Source organism: Chaetura pelagica, unplaced genomic scaffold (genome assembly GCF_000747805.2).
Source record: "Chaetura pelagica isolate M959 unplaced genomic scaffold, ChaPel_1.0 scaffold101, whole genome shotgun sequence".
NCBI lineage: Eukaryota > Metazoa > Chordata > Aves > Apodiformes > Apodidae > Chaetura > Chaetura pelagica.
Genome location: NW_009952564.1, coordinates 3696301 through 3715449, shown reverse-complemented (window position 1 = coordinate 3715449; position 19149 = coordinate 3696301).

Here is a 19149-nt window from a genome sequence, read left to right as displayed (position 1 = left end):
CATTTAAGATAGTTCTAATTGGAAAGTTGCAAAGAGAGAGAGAAATAAAAAAATAATATTTGTGAGGTTCTCCCCCCCCCCCCAGTTAAGCTTACTAGTGACAAAATCTTGTACAATTAATTCCCAGAGGTTTTTTGTCATGGGTGTTTTAATGTGGTTGAAATTTAATAAAATAATAACAACAATATCAGTCTTTTTAATTGCTTCCTATGCTGAAATTGTTTAGTTACTTCCTCTGTTGTATATAGGAAGCTCTGGTGCTGCAGCAAGTAAAATAAAGTTTTCTTTAACCTAATGATCAAAAGGAGCTGATGTTAAATGGTGCACATGAGACCAGCCAAGGCCAGGGAAACAAGGTGTCTTTAGAGAGACAGCTGGCAGAGACAGTGCTTAGCAATTCTTGACGCACACTGTATTACTTAGTACACAATTAGAGGCATTTCCCAGTACTCATAACTGACCAAGTTCTTGGAAGTCTTGTCATCTCTGACAAAACGTACTCAGGAGCCTTCTGATAGCCTGTTGATGTGCCTTATTTCCTATCTGGAAAATTAATATCTGACTTGGTACGCAATCCTGCAAAGGTTGCTGACCGTTCCAAAGAGAAACTATTGGAAAACAAATCTAAAAGAGTTTGTGGCTAGATCTAAGTGTTTTAGTCAGGTAAGCCAGGGAAGTGAGAGCCACGTGATGACAAGGAGTGTGTATGTGTGTGTATGTGAATGCCTGAGTAGTCCCATTCCAATGGGCATCTATCCTTCTTGCTCCTTCTCTTTCCATCGTCCCTGTAATCTTTGAGATTTAATTTTTAAAACATGTCACAGAGGAATAAAGCTCTCAGAGATACTAATTCCCTATGATGTAGTGAAAAAAAGGGGGTGGATAATGAAAAAAGATTTTCCAAGAGCCTCTGCTGAGGGAAAAGTGGCAGTGTGAGCTCAGCAAGTATTAAATACCAAGAAATCTACACAGGACATAATTCTTGAGGCACACATTTGAAGAAAAACAAGCCCCCACTGTTCACACTGCTGTTTTTTTCTCTAACTGCTTGGACTTCTGATAGATGGCTTATCTTTAATTGTGGTGAACGTGCACCCCACTGATGCATAAATTGGCCTCAAGCACTTGAGCACTGTTAATAGCACAATGTAGGCTGCAGATTAGTAGACTGAACAGTTTATATTTGTGTGCTACCTGTACAACAGCTGGCTAAAAACTGACAGACTACATGTTGCTGATACAGGAACAGTTTGGTCCAGCACTGTAGAGGATTTTAGAACAACAGTCTCAGCATGAGGTCTAAATGGCAGCAGAACATGGACTGACATCTTAAATGTGTTTTTGAAATAGGAGCCCAGACTTTGTTTGGATACAGCATCTAAGGTACTTACTGCACCACTCCACAGCAATGCCGCTGGACTGCATTCCCACAGAGGGATGGTAATAACCACAGACCTCTGGTTGTGTCTGGCTATGCTGCCCAGGTGTATTCACTCTTTTTTTGCCCTGTGCAGAGTATGTGAAGCAGAAAAGGTGGCTCATTTGTTCGGTACAGATTCTTCTCTTTCCTCTGTAGGCTGTACTCTATAGCTAAACAAGCAGAGGAATTAAGTCAGCAACTAATGACTGTCAACCTGAGGGAAAAGGAGAATTGGAAAGCCATTCACACTTGAGGAAACAGGCATAAATTACTCCAGGTAAGCCATGCAAAACATGTCGGCATCTCTGCAGGATCTCCCTTCATGCACCTTCTACCCTGCCACAACCTGTGGCAAAGGTTCATTTATCCCTTTGTACCTTCAGTTTTCTGAAGCGCAAATGCCTTCAAGGGCTGTCCCTGTAACAATGCCACTTAAGCAACATTCAGAGCCCTGAAAGAAATATTACCATGCGTATTTCCTTTTCTCCTTAAAATTGAATCTGTTAGCGCTTTAATACAGTACCTTCTTTCTTTGCACGTATATAATACAGGCTTCTACTGTCAGGAGTTAATGCGTCAGCAGGGACAAAGAGAGTAATTTCAGTTCTATATGTTTTTCTCTTTTTATCCATTTATTTAGGGACAATACAATATTCCCATCTGAAAGCATCAAGAAAAAGGTTTTTCAGGGAGCTGAGTGTACCAAGTACAGTACTTCAACATTACTACAGAAGCGTCCAGCAATTCTAAGGATATACATGCAATACTCATTACTAATATGTTTCAAATGCTTCATTAGTGAGCCAATACAGCATGATCATGAGAAACAAAAGCTTCCAACCCATTTTATAGACAGGTAAATAAAGACAAAGAGAGGAAAACACAGAACTTTGAGTTCAGATGTAGAATGAAATGGTACACATACAACATCAAAACAAGCTTTTCTGAAACAACAGCAGAATAAAGTGGCTCTTAGTCACAGGTGTGTTGTCCCATGCCCACAGACTTGCAACTGTTAAATATTTTGTTAAAATTAAGCAATACACCTTCAGGGGAATAATCTGTGTAATATTTTTTCTTCTTGGGGAATACCTAAAGAGAATGAAACCTCTAAAGTTTTGCCCTTTTATCATATCAGAGCCACAAGAAGCTGTGTTTAACACTTATTTTATGGTTCAAACCACTGGTTTACATTTGCCATGTAAAGCAGATGACTCCATTTTACACTTCTGCAGGGAAGCTAAGAATCAGTCCCAGCTGCTTTAAGCAGCTAATAAGTAGTTATTTTTAAAGTTGTTAAAACTTTCTCTAGTTTTTATTTGCCACTTAAAAAAAAAAAAAAAAGGATTTTTTTTTTTTATTTTTTTTTAAGAGCTAGGAAAGGGTATGCTTTTTTCATAGAGAATCTGTTTTCAACAATCTTCAGTTGGTATCCCATTATAAACCTGCATTTATTTGCAAGCAATGCAAACAGTCCTCCAGCTCAGGATAGGTATGCTGAGACAGCCCTTAGCATGATGGAGCCCTGTCAGCTCGATGATACTTGAATAGAAACAGTAAAAAACAGCACAGTGAAATCTCAGCCCAAGAGAGACAGACATTTTAAGTTTCTATTGCCTTTTTCCTGTTATTCTATTAATGTCATCCAGACTATGTAACTGACATTGGTCTTAAATAATGAAGACCTTTTGGAGGATTTTCACTAAGCTTTCCCTAGGTGCTGGATTAACAGGACACTCAGATGCATTTTTCTTCTGTAACACTAAGTATCCTGTCACTATTAATTCAGACTGACCTGCTGCAACAACATTAACTCAAATGCAGTTTGTTTGGTGTGAGTGAACACTTTTATCAGAGCCACAAGAAGCTGTGTTTAACACTTATTTTATGGTTCAAACCACTGGTTTACATTTGCCATGTAAAGCAGATGACTCCATTTTACACTTCTGCAGGGAAGCTAAGAATCAGTCCCAGCTGCTTTAAGCAGCTAATAAGTAGTTATTTTTAAAGTTGTTAAAACTTTCTCTAGTTTTTATTTGCCACTTAAAAAAAAAAAAAAAAAAGGATTTTTTTTTTTTTAATTTTTTTTTAAGAGCTAGGAAAGGGTATGCTTTTTTCATAGAGAATCTGTTTTCAACAATCTTCAGTTGGTATCCCATTATAAACCTGCATTTATTTGCAAGCAATGCAAACAGTCCTCCAGCTCAGGATAGGTATGCTGAGACAGCCCTTAGCATGATGGAGCCCTGTCAGCTCGATGATACTTGAATAGAAACAGTAAAAAACAGCACAGTGAAATCTCAGCCCAAGAGAGACAGACATTTTAAGTTTCTATTGCCTTTTTCCTGTTATTCTATTAATGTCATCCAGACTATGTAACTGACATCGGTCTTAAATAATGAAGACCTTTTGGAGGATTTTCACTAAGCTTTCCCTAGGTGCTGGATTAACAGGACACTCAGATGCATTTTTCTTCTGTAACACTAAGTATCCTGTCACTATTAATTCAGACTGACCTGCTGCAACAACATTAACTCAAATGCAGTTTGTTTGGTGTGAGTGAACACTTTACATTGTCTTTGACAGAAATTTCATTGTAAGTACAATGAAACATTTGCCACTACAGAAACAAACAAATCACCATCTTTAAGTACCAGGGCTATTTCATGTAACATCAGGGGGTTTCAGAAGAACAGCATTTTCAAGAACTGGAAGTGGCACTACAGAGATGGAGTTAGCAAAGTGAAGGAAGTTTAATGGAAAATACGGCAGCTCAGGATTAAAAGGCAGGCAAAGGTGAAACTACTTCAGTGTGTGCTGCTGTTTTCTGCTCAGCAGATTTGGACTAGGCAAGCCTGAACTGTTTGCAAATTTCTGTTGTTTCTTGTCCAGAAAAATATATTAACTTCATTTCCCAACATATCCCCCCCACAAATGCATTACTTTTTTCTGTACTGCTGGAGTAGAAAATATAACTCCCCAGCAACTGTCTCTGGACTGCTGCTCTTTTCAGCTGCGTCCGTGGTTATGCCAATGCTCTTTTTTCCACAGAGAAAATTGTGATCAAGACACAGTGCTGGTGCCCCTGGATAAGATTTTAAGTAAGTAAATAGCAATGAAGATAGAAGGAGTATTGGCTGAGTGGGAAAATAAATTTATTAGTAGACTCTCCACTAAATAAAAAGTCTTAAAGCAGTAATTCCTCCCCTGTCTTCTGCATTTTTTGCAGTCATTCATGAATCCCCACTTTTACCCCTCTGCTGGCTAGTTCCTTTCGACTGAAAGCCAATGCTTTTCTTCCTGTGGTGTTACAGAAACCAATTTTCTTACATCCAGTTCTAGCACTCTGTGTGTGTCTCTCAAGTATTCTTCCAAAATACTCTCTTCATAATGTGAAGTTAGATAGGAGTGCTCTATAGACCAGTCTGATTCTTTCTGCTTGCCAGAAAAAAAAATAAATAAAAAATAATTTAAAAAATCAGCTGCTACTGGAGGTAGCAAAGACTACCCAAAGACTGAACCTGTTGTTTGCCCTGAGCATGGTTTCCCAGGCCCAGCCGCCCAAGGAGAGGCGTGAGAGGATGAGATGGCTGCCTGCGACTGGCAGCGGTTCCATTCTCCCATGGGCAGAGAGAAGACTCCAGTCACCAGAGATGCCAATCAAGTGTTAAATTTGCAATAGCTAAGCATTCTTTTAAGCCAGTCATCTATTTAATAACGCTTGCTCCTTACTCAAAATTGCAGAAAAACCTGTACATAATCAGATAAATGAAAAAGACACTGACAGATGGCTGGTGACGTCAGTACCTACCCCCTTCCCCCTTACATAGCCAATTCACTGTGGTTTGCAAGTAGCTAAGAGAGGCAGCCTCTGAGACACAGGCACACTGAACTCCAGGGCAGGCTGTATGTGTCACGTTAGTGAGTGTAACCTGCTGGTTAAGCACAAAAGTGATTATCAAACAAGTTCAGACACTGTTTCTAGCCATACAGATATGTGCTATATGATATGTGTATGAGTAAAGAATTGGTCAGATATGTGCTGCACAACTTGACAAGTGGTGGTGGCACAAGTTTGGGGAAATTTTTTTGTCATACTACTGAAAATCGTATTGTAACTTTTTTTTTCTCGTTTGGTGAATAAAAGAATGTTCTATAATGACAATAACTTATCTTTGGCAGCATCGCTGTAATTATACTGAAATTACTGGAGTGAATAAAACCTCTGCAAATCTTTCCTCAATTTCAAAAACAGGAAAACATACTGATGTTTATAGGTGTTCTCAAGGAACTGTAATTCATACTGGTACACTGCACATGAATTAAGCCTGGTGCTTGCAAGCTGTGGCTGTCATACAGTCCGTCTGATTTCTTCAAGTGGCCATGTTAAACCAGCACTGCATCTGAGCTAGTGAGGTTATTAATTTGCAATAGAAACACACTATTTAAAATATTTTTGACTAATGCAAACCTAGAGAAATCGGATTTGGCAGATTTATTAACACCCGATATTATATTATGACTCAAAAAAATTATTAGCCAGGAACCTTGACAGGTTGAAAATATATAATCTGATATGGCAGCCTTTTTCTGCATCTATCAAGAGATGGCTTTAGGTGTGTGGGTGTTATTTTGTGTAAATTCTTAAGCTGATGGCCCTGAAAAATGAAACTTTATCTTCAAAACTGGGCACAAGCTAGATCCTCTTTTGTAATGCTGAACTGTGCCTTAAACAAAGCTCAGTGGTATATTGCTTAAGAGCTGGACAGGAGACTGACCTGGTGCTTATTCACCAAGGATCATAGAATGACAAAATGGTTTGGGTTGGGAGGGACCTTAAAGATTATCTGCATCTAACTCCCCTGCACTGGCAGGGATGCCTCCCACTAAACCAAGTTGCTCAGAGCCCCATCCAACCTGGCCTTGAACGCTTCCAGGGAGGGTCATCCACAACTCTTCTGGACAACCTGTTTCAGTGTCTTACCACCCTCATAGTGAAGAATTTCTTGCTCATATCTAATCTAAATCTACCCTCTTCCATTTTGAAATGGTTCCCCTCTCATTTTATCAAGGACGCAGCTAAGGGTCCCAAGAGTTATTTCTTTGCAATGTGGAAGATATGAAAATACCTAGGACATGCTTCATACAAATGGTATGTTTATATTGAGTAAAGAATTGGTCAGTTTTTAAAATATCTTACAAACTTTTCATGGTTCACACCTGTCTTTGCTTCACATTGCACTACATCCTGAAGAATCAGGTATCTCTGTAGGGATGTCTTGGTGAAAGCAGTGCGGACAAAAGACACAAAATAAGCTATCTAAGGACAGAGAATTCTCTCTAAAGGAGAGAATTTGAGAAAATTCTTCCCCACCCCTTTTCACTTGCAAAGGAAATCAGTATACAACTTGTTTCATGTTGAAGTAAGCTTTACAAATTCACATTTGTGCAATAACCTGACTCAGAAAAGTCTAAATTAACTGATTAACTAATCAGAGTATCTTGAGGAAAGGGAAATTTGACTGTCTACAGAAATGGAGAGTAAAGGCATAAGTAAAAACAAGCTGACAAAAGGGCCTTGAAATTTCCAGCTGGCATCTAAATTTTGTGAGCCATCTTCAAACCTAAGCAGCATGTGTTACTCAACCATGAGTAACAGGACTGCAGCAGAGCTCTAATAGAAATGTAGCATGGACAGAGGACATTAATGGTTATTTTCTTTTATTATTCCCCGCTTTCTTGAATTCTTATTAGGAAATTAATAAACACATATGGTTCACAGAAAAAATACAGGCACTAGAAACTTTCCAGAGTACTTATTTTTATTGTTAATAGTAATTATGCCTACAGGTGAAGTAATAGTTGAGTTACTCATGTTACCCAGCTGTTTAATTTAATCAAAGAAGTCATGAATCTTTTAACAAGACCTTTACAAAAAGGCCTAAGATAATTTCCCCTATTTTTGACTTAGAAAGAATACAAAGAATTGATTTCACAACATCTCATATATAGGGAAAAAGTCTATGAGGAGAGAAAAATAAACTAAATCAATAAAGCCATTTGAAGGCATGTTAATTTCTCTTTTCTTCTGAAATTTTGTGTCATGTTCTTAAATCACTGCCATACTTCAGAATGCTTAGAGATGCTACAAATTAGTCAGGACAGTTGTGTGTTAAATTCACAAATTGTGAATTTAACAGAAAGAACACTGGACTGCTACTTGTCTCTGCAGCACACAATTCACATCAGGAGGAGGCAAAATTCCATATACTGACACTGAATCTTAGGAAACTGGGCTGAGAGTTCATTATTTCTGCTGTTGCAAAGCCTGAGGCTTGCAAAATAAACTCTTGCAGAACCTGGGAATCAAAAGCAGCAAGGGGCGTTTTAGGTGTACTGTCTTCTCTGATGTTCCTAAGTATGAGACATTTGAGACTAGGCAATAATTTGAGAGGTTAGACCAAATGTGGTATTTAATAAAGCTGTGGCAGGTTTCAAGCACCTTATGTGTTGAGCATTGGTGCTCCTGAAGATAACATTGTAGAATAAACCTTGGCTTATCGATAAGACAACTCATGAAATTAATGAAAATACTGAGAGTTAATGCACCAACTCCACTGTCAGAACAGGGGCTGCAATACCTCCTGCCCATAACATGTCTCTTCACTGTTCAATTTCTACTGCTCTCAATGAAAGATTCACAAAGCAAACATAAGGAAAGAGATCAACAAAAACAGTCTTTAGTTTGTGTCTTGCAGTGAGCAACAAATAACAATAATCTTCACAACACTCAGAAGTCTTCTGAGATGACTTATCACTCAATTAGAGAGGAGCCTGGGGTCTCCCCAGTTTCTAACAGCATGGCATATCTCTCATTCAACATAACTGTAGCCACTACTCCTTGCACTGGCTATTTTAGCCATACTGGAGAAGTTACACTGTCTATGTGCAGCCTGCAATATAAACCCTCTGCCTTGGTCCTTGATTGCCCAACAGCTCAGGTGCATGCCACATGGCTCTGGTTCCCTCACCATCCAAACCAGAGCTCACCAGGACACCTTCCATTACTGTGTCTGGGCTCTTGGAGAGAGGGATGACAGAAAGGCAAAGGCTACCTGCCTACAGCCATACAGGAGCTCAGTTGATAAACATAAGAGTAGAATAATTTTCTACCCTAGAGACCCTTCTTTCAGAGTGCAGCCCAACCTAGAAAGTCAAAGAATTAACACATGCAGCAGCCTTTCACATAAAGAACTAATCTGTTGAAATTTCTGTTTTGTTAAAGGCTAATTAAGGTCAAGCATACCACACTCTGTGTAGAAAGATTTGTTAGGTCATTCACTCTCTGGAGGAGCAGGATTGGTTTCCACAAGACACTTGCGAATATTTTCATAAAATCATAGAATCATAGAACTATTCAGGTTGGAAAAGACCCTTGGGATCACCGAGTCCAACCATCATCCCTACTCTGCAAAGTTCTCCCCTAAACCATCACCACCAACACCATGTCCAAACGACCCTTAAACACATCCAGGGATGGTGACTCAATCACCTCCCTGGGCAGCCTATTCCAGTGTCTAACCACTCTTTCTGTGAAAAATTTTTTCCTAATGTCCAGTCTAAACCTCCCCTGTTGCAGCCTGAAGCCATTCCCTCTGGTTCTGTCACCAATTACCTGGGAAAAGAGACCAGCACCAACTTCTCAACAATGACCTTTCAGGTAGTTGTAGAGACTGATGGGGTCTCCCCTCAGCCTCCTCTTCCTCAAACTAAACATCCCCAGCTCCTTCAAGTGTTCTTCATAAGATTTATTCTCTAGGCCCTTCACCAGCTTCATTGCCCTCCTCTGTACTCGCTCCAGCACCTCGGTATCTCTCTTGAATTGAGGTCCCCAAAACTGGAAGCAATATTTATTCCAATTTTGCTCCAAAAATTTTGTTCCAACTATTTTCAGAAGTCATAAACAACAGTGTTTTTTAGTAGATCCTTTGCAAGATACTTCAGGTGTTTTGCCACCTGAAAACTCTTAACCTGATTTTTTTACTTAAATGCATCTCCACTTAAGTTTTATATCTCAGTGTCTCTTGATCATGCTTTACTGCATCAAAGTATATTTCTTTCATTCCTTGATGTTTGTACACATTAAACATTTATAGCCTGTTACACCATCATTTCTCCTTAATCATTACCTAGGGATGCACTGGATTATTAAATCATTCCAATATTTTGTCTGAGTCCTTCCACTCCCACTTGCTGCTTCTTAACATACTCCCTCCAATTTGTTCCTCTCTTTGATAACACAGTGTCTTAAGTTAATTCAGCAGGGAAAATCCAATACTTAATGTACAATATGCTAATGAGTCGCAACATTTTCCTTTCTATCCTTCCCCCTATCTGACATCCATCTGAAGGTCAGGTCCCTTTTTGGTGTCTCAGTAAAATAACCAGATGCGTTTTGCGTCCAGTCTAACCCTTGACACACAGAACACTGAACGTGCTGAGCTCCCAGGAGACAAGGAAAACTGCCTTTTCCTTGATCCTTAAGAATAAAATTGAGCTCTTTTGAAAAATCTGCACCACCACAGCAGCATTAGAAACCATCTGAGACCCTGTGCCCGTTGCCACCTTCACTCTGAGAGCAAAGGTGGAGATGATATTTCTTAAATGTCATGAGTAAACCATGAATAAAGACTGGGGTGCAAAGAAAGCTAGGATAAACTGCTCTTTCATTGTTCGGTGAGAATAAAACAGATGTGTTGGCCAGAATGAGCCAGCAACTTGGGGAGCATCATCCCTTCTCCCTTCCCACGCAGTACAGGCTCCTCCACCTTGACTTCCTCCTGCCCACCATCCTGTGATGGAGAGCTGCTCTCCAGGTCTTCCTGAAAAGGAAAATGGGGGAGATTGCAACAGAGGCACATCATTCCCTCCTGGAAGAAAGCAAGACTTTGTGGACACGCAGGCTAAATGCACAGAAAAAATAGTGTCATCTGTACTTCTACAGACAGAAAATGTATACTCCAGGAACAAAAGTATTCAGACAGCTTGTATAAGCAAGCAGTTAAACAAAAGCTGTAACTTCCCTGCTTCCCCATGCTTCTGCTGGAAGAAAGGCTCCTGGAAGAAACTGGAATGTGGAGAAGATAACTCTCGTGGCACACTCCCTCCTTACACCTTGCTTGTGAGGACAGACCGAGCGCCCTAAGCAAGTGCAGGTTCACAGCAGCAGGTGCTGGAGGAGTCGCTGGGTCACTGTCTGGAGCCATGGCAGAAGACTGAGCCATGGAGACCCACATCTCACTGCCTACCTGCTGGCCTCAGTCCCTGGGAAGAGCCTGAGGGGAATCCTTCCCCAGCTCTGGCCCAAGACAGGACAAAATTCTCCACCCCCATGTTAAATTAAGGATGTTGGCTTTACTCTCACAAGCACTGGGACAGCTCTGCCCAGCTGGGGTGCTTGCTGTTGTAGCAGCTGCATTTTACAAGTGTCCAAAACAAAGCTTGCCATAACTGCTTGCTCTGGCTTGAGTCTGCATAACCTTTATCACACACCTTTTAAAACACTGGTATTTTCCGAAGGAAAAGAAAACATCCTGCGTTATCTGGAATTTTCCATGATTACACTTTGCCCAGAGGTGACTTGTCCTTCTGAGGAAACTTTCAGCATTATGTAATTTTTTTTATTTTTTATTTTTAATTCTGTTGTTTGTATCTACAGAGGTAGATAGATAAATGGAGAGACAAAAGAAAGTATACCCTGAGATTTGTATCCGAGTGCAGAGCTAGGATGACTCAATGATCAACACGACTACTCTGGAAAGTTTTAGTCTTTTGTTACTTGAAGATTGCTTAAATTCCAGGGTGATGGGGGGTCATCCGGGAATGTTTCTCAAAGAGGAAAATGTAATTTTAAGAGAAGGGTGTGACTGGAAATACCTAAAAGGAATGCCATTTTTAATTTTCAGATCCTGTTAAATTGTGCTTCCATAAAGGGCTAAATGTTCAAGTAACTGCTTGAGGATATGTTTTTGTCAACATTTAGAAAAAATATACAAATATTAGTGGTTTAAAAAGTCACAACTTTGAATCCCACTGTTAATGTCTAAATATACAATGTAATTGTAACCACTGTTATCCAGATTTCCCCAATTCTTAACATTTGAATCCCTAAGCCTCATGTACTTTTTTTGAAAGTGTGTTGATTCCTCCCAGAAGCAGCTATAAACTCACTCTCCTCACTGCTCTGTAATAGAAATATTGGATATCAAGTATTTTTCTGTATTATTGTATAACACTTGCACACACAGATACTATAATAATGTAATTTCTAAACAATATGATTACTCACACTGAACCGACATGCACACATAGTATGCAAAAGAGTTGGGGGTCTGGTTCATCAAGATGAACAAGACTGTCCTGTCATAAATGTATTTTTATTGTGAGGTAGTTTGTGTGTGAACAATTTAATTACTTGCTTGAGCAATAATATTCTCAGAACAATAAAAGGCTGGCCAACCTACCCATTCCTCACTTGATTAACCTGCTGAAACTCAAGGCACCTGTTCTAAACTAACAGATTTTTATAGAATGAGTATCAGAGGACGTGACATTTTGCCATTGTCATGGCATCATATTTCACAAAAGACAACCGCCCCGCAAAATGCCTTTCATTCTGCATGACAGATATATTTGCCTAGAGCTGTTATTAGGAAGAATGCAGAACACCTTGTCAAAAGGCAGATTTTAATTTTTTTCAAGACATGATATCAAGAGGAAAAAAAATAATAATTAAATTCTATTGATCATCCATATCCAGAGGCTAAGAGGCTAAACCCTTTTGTTATTGATCTACTTAAGTTAGGAATTCAAGGGACACATGTACCTTTGCACGTCTATGCTCTGCTGATTGGTAATGTGCTTCTTCCCAGACACAGGTGAAGAGCTAAATTCCAGGGTTTGTCCTTAAATAATAACTTCTGCACAAGCCCTTCAGTGGTGCTGTCCCAGCAGCAGATTTACTGAAACTAGAGACTTTTCAAGTCACAAAAGAACAACACTATGCCTCACATTAAGAATTCAAAGTAAACTATGCAACAAAACAAAACAAAACAAAAACAAAACAAAAAAAAAAGAAAAAGAAAAAGAAAAAGGAAATACTTGCTTATATGGCAGCTGTTTATTATCTCTGAGCATGGTAGCAGCAGGTACTATTTACAACAAACCCCAAAGAGTTCATGGCAGAAGAGAACATAGTAAGACAACATGAGTCTTGCACTTCACTCCTCCACAGGCAGATACCTTGACAGTACAGGTTGATTCCTTACCTCTGGCATGCAGAAGTTGCATCTGACTTTTCTCAAAGCAAACTCAGCTTTCAGAACAAACTAATGACAAATGGGGAGATGAAATTCGTGTTTAGCCATGCAGAGGTGCACCATGGATAACCCCACACACCATTATGTTCATCATCCCAGCCTGAAGGAAATGCCTACTGGGCAGCATAGATTACACTTAGCCTTTTGATCACCTGCAAGAGGTGGGTAAAACTTCACTGCAGCCAGCATGTCCTGCAGTGTGAAAGATTCTGGTAGCACAGTTGGTGTTGGTATCAGCTTAACCTCTAAATTGTGCCAGCCAAAACAAAGCTTACCAGCAAAATCTATGCTTGGACTTCTTCGGGTATAGAAAGGCCATCACAAATTATAATCCCCATCTGACACTACTACATGACTCACATTTTCAAGAAAAGATTTGGACTTCAATCACAAACCCTCTTTAAACAAAGCCAATGCTTTGACGCAATCTCTGGCTGTTATCAGTGGAAATTAAACAAACCCAGTATCCAAGGTGGAAAAATGTTTTGACGCCCATCACAAGTATGCTAAAGCATCCTGTCCCTGGTGTAAAACACAATTATTACTGCATATGAATGAGTCACTGAATGATTTCAACTCTCCGAAGGAAACACTATTGGCTGTTTTTTTCCTTTAGATGTTCCACATTCCCTCAAAGACACCTAAGATTATTGTATGTATTAAGTTTGTTTCTAAAGGTCAGTATAGAATATCAACAGAAGAAATACAGCTTACTGTTAACTTTCTGCATGCAGCATTTGCACTTCTGTTCCACAGGCACTTGCTGACTGAAGTAATCTCAATAATAAAGGTGAAAAATAAATATTCCTAGAAGGATGTTATATGGAATTACACAGGATATAATACCCTGTAGCCATAGAGAAATTATTATTTAAATGAGTGAAACCTTTGCTGCTTATGTGGTGACAAGAGGATACTGTCTTTAAAAAAAAAAAAAAAAAGTATCTGTAATGAAAGCTAAGTTGTTACATGTAAAGCAGCTGCAGAGAAAGTGATAGTATTAAAGGCAGTAGAACAAAGATTATCCGTTCCCTGTAATTAAATTCTTTGCCTTGCTTCATACCAGATGACTCCTCAGGTCACATGAACCAAATTTAAGCATAATCCTTGAAACTAGCCTGAAGAGGCTGCAGTCACTGAAAAGCCCTTAACCTACAGGGATTTAATTGTTCTGTGGTTTTGCTGTCTTCTCCCTGCAGGAGCGGAGAGCTGTAACATTGATTATAAAAATATCTGGGAACAGGCTGGTCTTTGCACAGCTTCACTTTTTGCCAGAGACCTCTCATACATTTGAGATAACAACACATAAATATAACTTCCTTGCCAGAGTGGGCAGGTTATTAATATCCTAGTTTCAATAGCTTTATGACAAAATATTATCTTGTGGTCACTGAAGAGAGAATGTCCATCTCCCAGAAAGTGAGCACAGTGCCCGGCTATTCTCTGTTCAGGGTACAGAGGAGGGTGTCAGCACATCTGTGACAAACACAGACACTCTTCAATGTCCTTTTATCAGCCTGACTGGGCTATGGGATTAGCTCTGTGCTTTCTGATTCAGCTTCCTTCCTCATCTGAAACCACCTCACCTATTGCTTACCTGATAGTCTTCTGTTGGAAGCAGTCACACAGGTTTCAAAACAAATAAAGGCCTTGCACGATCCAGGAGGAGGGGAAGAGGAACTAGTTTTTGCTAGTTCAAACCATGATCCACATCATTAGTGATTAAAGAAAGAAAGAAAGAAAAAATCACAGTTGTACAGTGGTTTATGAGAGATGTGGGTCTTTGTTCAGACATGAAGGGAAAAAATCTGTTCACATGGATGCCCTCAGCCTGCTAAGAGAGTCTGAACACCTGGAGGGCAGGAAGGCTGAACTTACCTTTTCTCCATCTAGCGTCCCTTTGGGTTAGAGCTGGAGGTGAAAATAAGATAATGACTGAGTCAGACCTGAACTGTGCCACATTGACAGCTAGAAACTCAAAAGCTGAGCTAGGCCACAGTCTTTTCAATACAAGTATTCTGCTAGAGAAAGCAGCCTCCTAATACAGTCTTAAGGAAAGCAAGCTCTGACATTTACAATTTGTTTTCTTTCATAATCACACTCATTTTTCAGCTTGCAAGTCAACTTTGTCTCTTCTTAAGCATAGTACTGAAACCAGAAAGTAAAAATAGAGGAAAATTGTCTTGGGATACACAATAATTTGAAAAAAATCAGATATGAAATTCCTCTCTTTTTTCTTTTTGGTTTTACACAGACAAAAAAGGAGCATAAATCACAGAATCACAGAATCCTAGGGGTTGGAAGGGACCTCGAAAGATCATCTAGTCCAACCCCACTGTCAGAGCAGGGTCACCAAGAGCACATCACACAGGAACATGTCCAGGCAGGTTTTGAATGTCTCCAGTGAAGGAGACTGCACAACCTCTCTGGGCAGCCTGTTCCAGTGCTCTGTCACTCTCACAGTAAAGAAGTTCTTCCTGATATTTACATGGAACCTCCTATGTTCCAGTTTACACCCATTGCCCCTTGTCCTATCACTGGACATCACTGAAAAAAGCCTGGCATCCTCCTGACACTCACCCTTAACATATTTGTAAACATTGATGAAGTTGCTCCTCAGTCTCCTCTTCTCCAAGCTAGAGAGACCCAGCTCCCTCAGCCTTTCCTCATCAGGGAGATGTTTCACTCCCTCCATAATCTTTGTGGCTCTGCACTGGACTCTTTCAAGCAGTTCCCTGTCCTTCTTGAACTGAGGGGCCCAGAACTGGACACAATATTCCAGATGTGGCCTCACCGAGGCAGAATAGAGGGGCAGGAGAACCTCCCTTGACCTACTAACCACACCCTAGAAAGCAAATGAAGCTTTATGTGAATGCACATATGCAGTTACTGGTGTTGTACAAATACAATTTCTCTGTGTTACTCTTTCATATTTCACAGCAGAGAACTGCTCAGATGGTCCCAGGGAGCTGGGAGAACAAGGCAGATCAGCCCCTCTGTTTTGCACAGCAGGGCAGAATGCTGCAAAGCCAAGTCATTTACAGGTGTAATGTAGGTGACCACTTTCCTACAGTCCTCCATAAATTCTGTTTGCTCTCTGAAGGGGCTTCTCTGCAAATATAGTAGATAGATTTTCATATATTAGTTTATTTATTTTTAGTACAGACTACTTTCCTTACTGAATCAACAGAGGAAAAATACAAACTATATAATGGTGTGCCTATTAGAAATGGGGACAAAACTGGGAATGTGTGTATATAGAGAGGAGCATCAAAAGCAGAGAAAGAAGTAGGTCTTTTGTTACAGAGGCTCAAAGCACATTGCATGTATTGAAAATCAAGGCGAACAGAAGTTACTAAACCTTTCTTGTACCCTTTATACAATGACATGGTAAAAATCAGGCTACTATTTAATCCATTAGTTGACACTTCAACACAATGTATAAATAAAGAGTATGTTGAAAAATTCTGGGTTTAATGGCAGTTTATTTCATAACCAGGGGAATTAAATTTTTGTACCTCAGAGACTGAAGGTACATGTGATACTCTTTGATACTGTCGGGCAGCATATAATACATCTTGTAAACCTGCCACACACACAAAAAAAAAACCCCAAATCCTAAACAACAAGACTCCAAAACAAAAATCCCATAAACCATATTTTTCCAATCAGTTCCTTTTTTAAGTAACTATGTGCATTCTACCTTTAGTACATTTTACTAGTATTATCATCCTTTAGGAAAAGTGGGGAAAACATGGTGTACAAACACAGGCTGAGAAAAGTGGGTTTGTTCCGTCCTAAGAAGAAATGGCAAGATCATATACTACTGCTTTCAACTACCTAACAGAGGCATATAGGGAAGGTAAAGCCAGAATCTTCTCCAAGTGTCAGATTTCTAGGATGGGAGGTAACAGTTGAAAGTTGCCACAAGGGAAATTTCATTAGGGCTGGTGGAGGGAAAGTCACCTTGAGAGTGCTTTAAGACTGGAAGAGGTACTTGGGAGTTTGTGGAACCTCCATCCTCAGAAACACTTCAAATCCCAGCTGGAGGAGACCTTGATCTAATTTGCTCTTTCTTTGGACAGAATGACCTCCAGCAGTCCCTTCCCACCTAAATTACCTATGACACTGCTGCCCTGCCTTGATTTACTTCATGTTAGAGTAGCTTATTACTTGGATTCTTATAGTGGATTTTGATCAGTGTTAAATCTCTAACAAATCAGAAACTATATCTGGTGTAAACAGCAACTGCAACAGTATTCTCCCAGAGTTTGTTCCATGACTGCACTTCAACTTCATCTAAATGTATAGGTATTAAGTTTTTGTGACAAAAAAAAAAGTCCACTCCAAATGTCACTCTCTATCCCAGAATACATTCTAAAAGGGTGTCACTCATTTCTGCCCCCAACTGTGTGTTTAAGTGTATGGGTTTCATCCAAAACTATCTTAGCCATAGCATCATCAAGGTTGAAAAAGAGCTTCAAGATCATCAAGACCAACCATCTGCCCTACAACCCCCAACCACTAAGCCATCTCCCGAAACACCATGTCAACCTGGTTTTTTGAACACCTCCAGGGATGGTGCCTCCACCACCTCCCTGGGCAGCCTGTTCCAATGCCTCACCACTCTTTTTGTGAAGAATTTTTTCATAATATCTGGCCTGAACCTCCCCTGGAACAGCTTAATTCCATTTCCTCTTGTCCTATCACTAGTCACTAGGGAGAAGAGGCCAACACTCACCTCACTACAACCTCCTCTCAAGTAGTTGTAGAAAGCAATGAGGTCTCCCCTCAGCCTTCTCTTCTCCAGGCTGAACAGCCCCAGCTCCTTTGTCCTCTCTTCATAAGACCTATTCTCCAGATGCCTCATCAGCCCAGTTGCCCTTCTCTGCACCCTCTCCAGCACCTTGATGTCCTTCCTATATCGTGGTGCCCAAAACTGCACATAGTGCTCAAGGTGCATCCTCACCGAGGCCAAGGGGCAGGATCACCTCCTTGGTCCTGCTGGGCACACTATTCTTTATGCAGGCCAGGACAGTGTTGGCCTTCTTGGCCATCTGGGCACACTGCTGGCTCATGTTCAGCTGGCTGTCAGTCAACACCCCCTGGTCCCTCTCTGCTCGGCACCTCCCCAGCCACTCCTCCCCAAGCCTGTAGCGCTACCAGGGGTTGTTGTGGCCAAAGTGCAGGACCCAACATGTGGCCTTATCAATGATCAAGCCTGTTCAGATCCTTCTGCAGAGCCTCCCTGCCCTCAAGCAGATCGAAACTGCCACCCAATTTAGTGTCATATGCAACTTTCTGAGGTTGCTCTCTATCCCCTCATCCAAGGAATCAATAACGATGTTAAATAGGAGCAGCCCCAGCACTGAGCCCTGGGGAACACCACTCATGACTGGTCACCAACTGGATTTATTGCCATTGAACACAGCTCTCTGGACCTGGCCGTCCAACCAGGTTTTATCCATCAAAGTGTGTGCACATCCAAGCCACAAGCAGCCAGCTTCTCTAGGAGAATGCTGTGGAAAACCTTGTCAAAGGCCTTGCTAAAGTCAAGGTAGACAACATCCACAGGCCTTCCCTCATCCAATAAGCAGGTCACCCTGTCACAGAAGGAGATGAGGTTAGTCAAACAGGGCCTGCCCTTCAGGAACCCATGCTGACTGGGCCTGATCACCTGGTTGTTCTGCATGTACTACATAATGGTACTCAGGATGATCTGATCCATATGTTTCCATAACCATCACATCTTCTACGAGCCCTTCCCTGTTCACAAAGAGCAGGTCTAGCAGGGCATCTTGTCTGCTTGGTTCACTCATCAGCTGTGTCAGAAAATTATCTTTGACACATTCCAAGAACCTCCAGGACTGTTCGCTCTCTGCTGTGCTGTAGTTCCAGCAGACATCAGGGAAGTTGAAGTCCCCAAGAAGAACAAGGGCAAACGACTACAAGATTTCACCCAGGTATTTATAGAACAACTCATCCGCCTCACTGCCCTGGTTGGGGATGTCTATAGCAAACTTCCACAGCAATATCAGCCTTGTTGGCCTTGCCCCTAATCCTGATCCTAATCCAATCTGCCTTGTCATTGTTAAGAGTCTAGTTCTAGACATTCATAACCATTCCTAATATACCGAGCCACCCCATCGCCTCTCCTTCCTGGTCTCTCTCCCCTGAAGAGCTCCAGTCGTGTAAGGTATCCCGCCATCCCAGAGGTAAGAACCATCCTCACAGACATCAGGTGAAGTGTTTCAGCTAACAGTTCTTTGCAATAGGTGAAAATTCCTAGGAAAGCCTGAATCCTTCTATCTTCAGAACACAACTTTCAAGCACAAGTCCAAACCCTTGCCT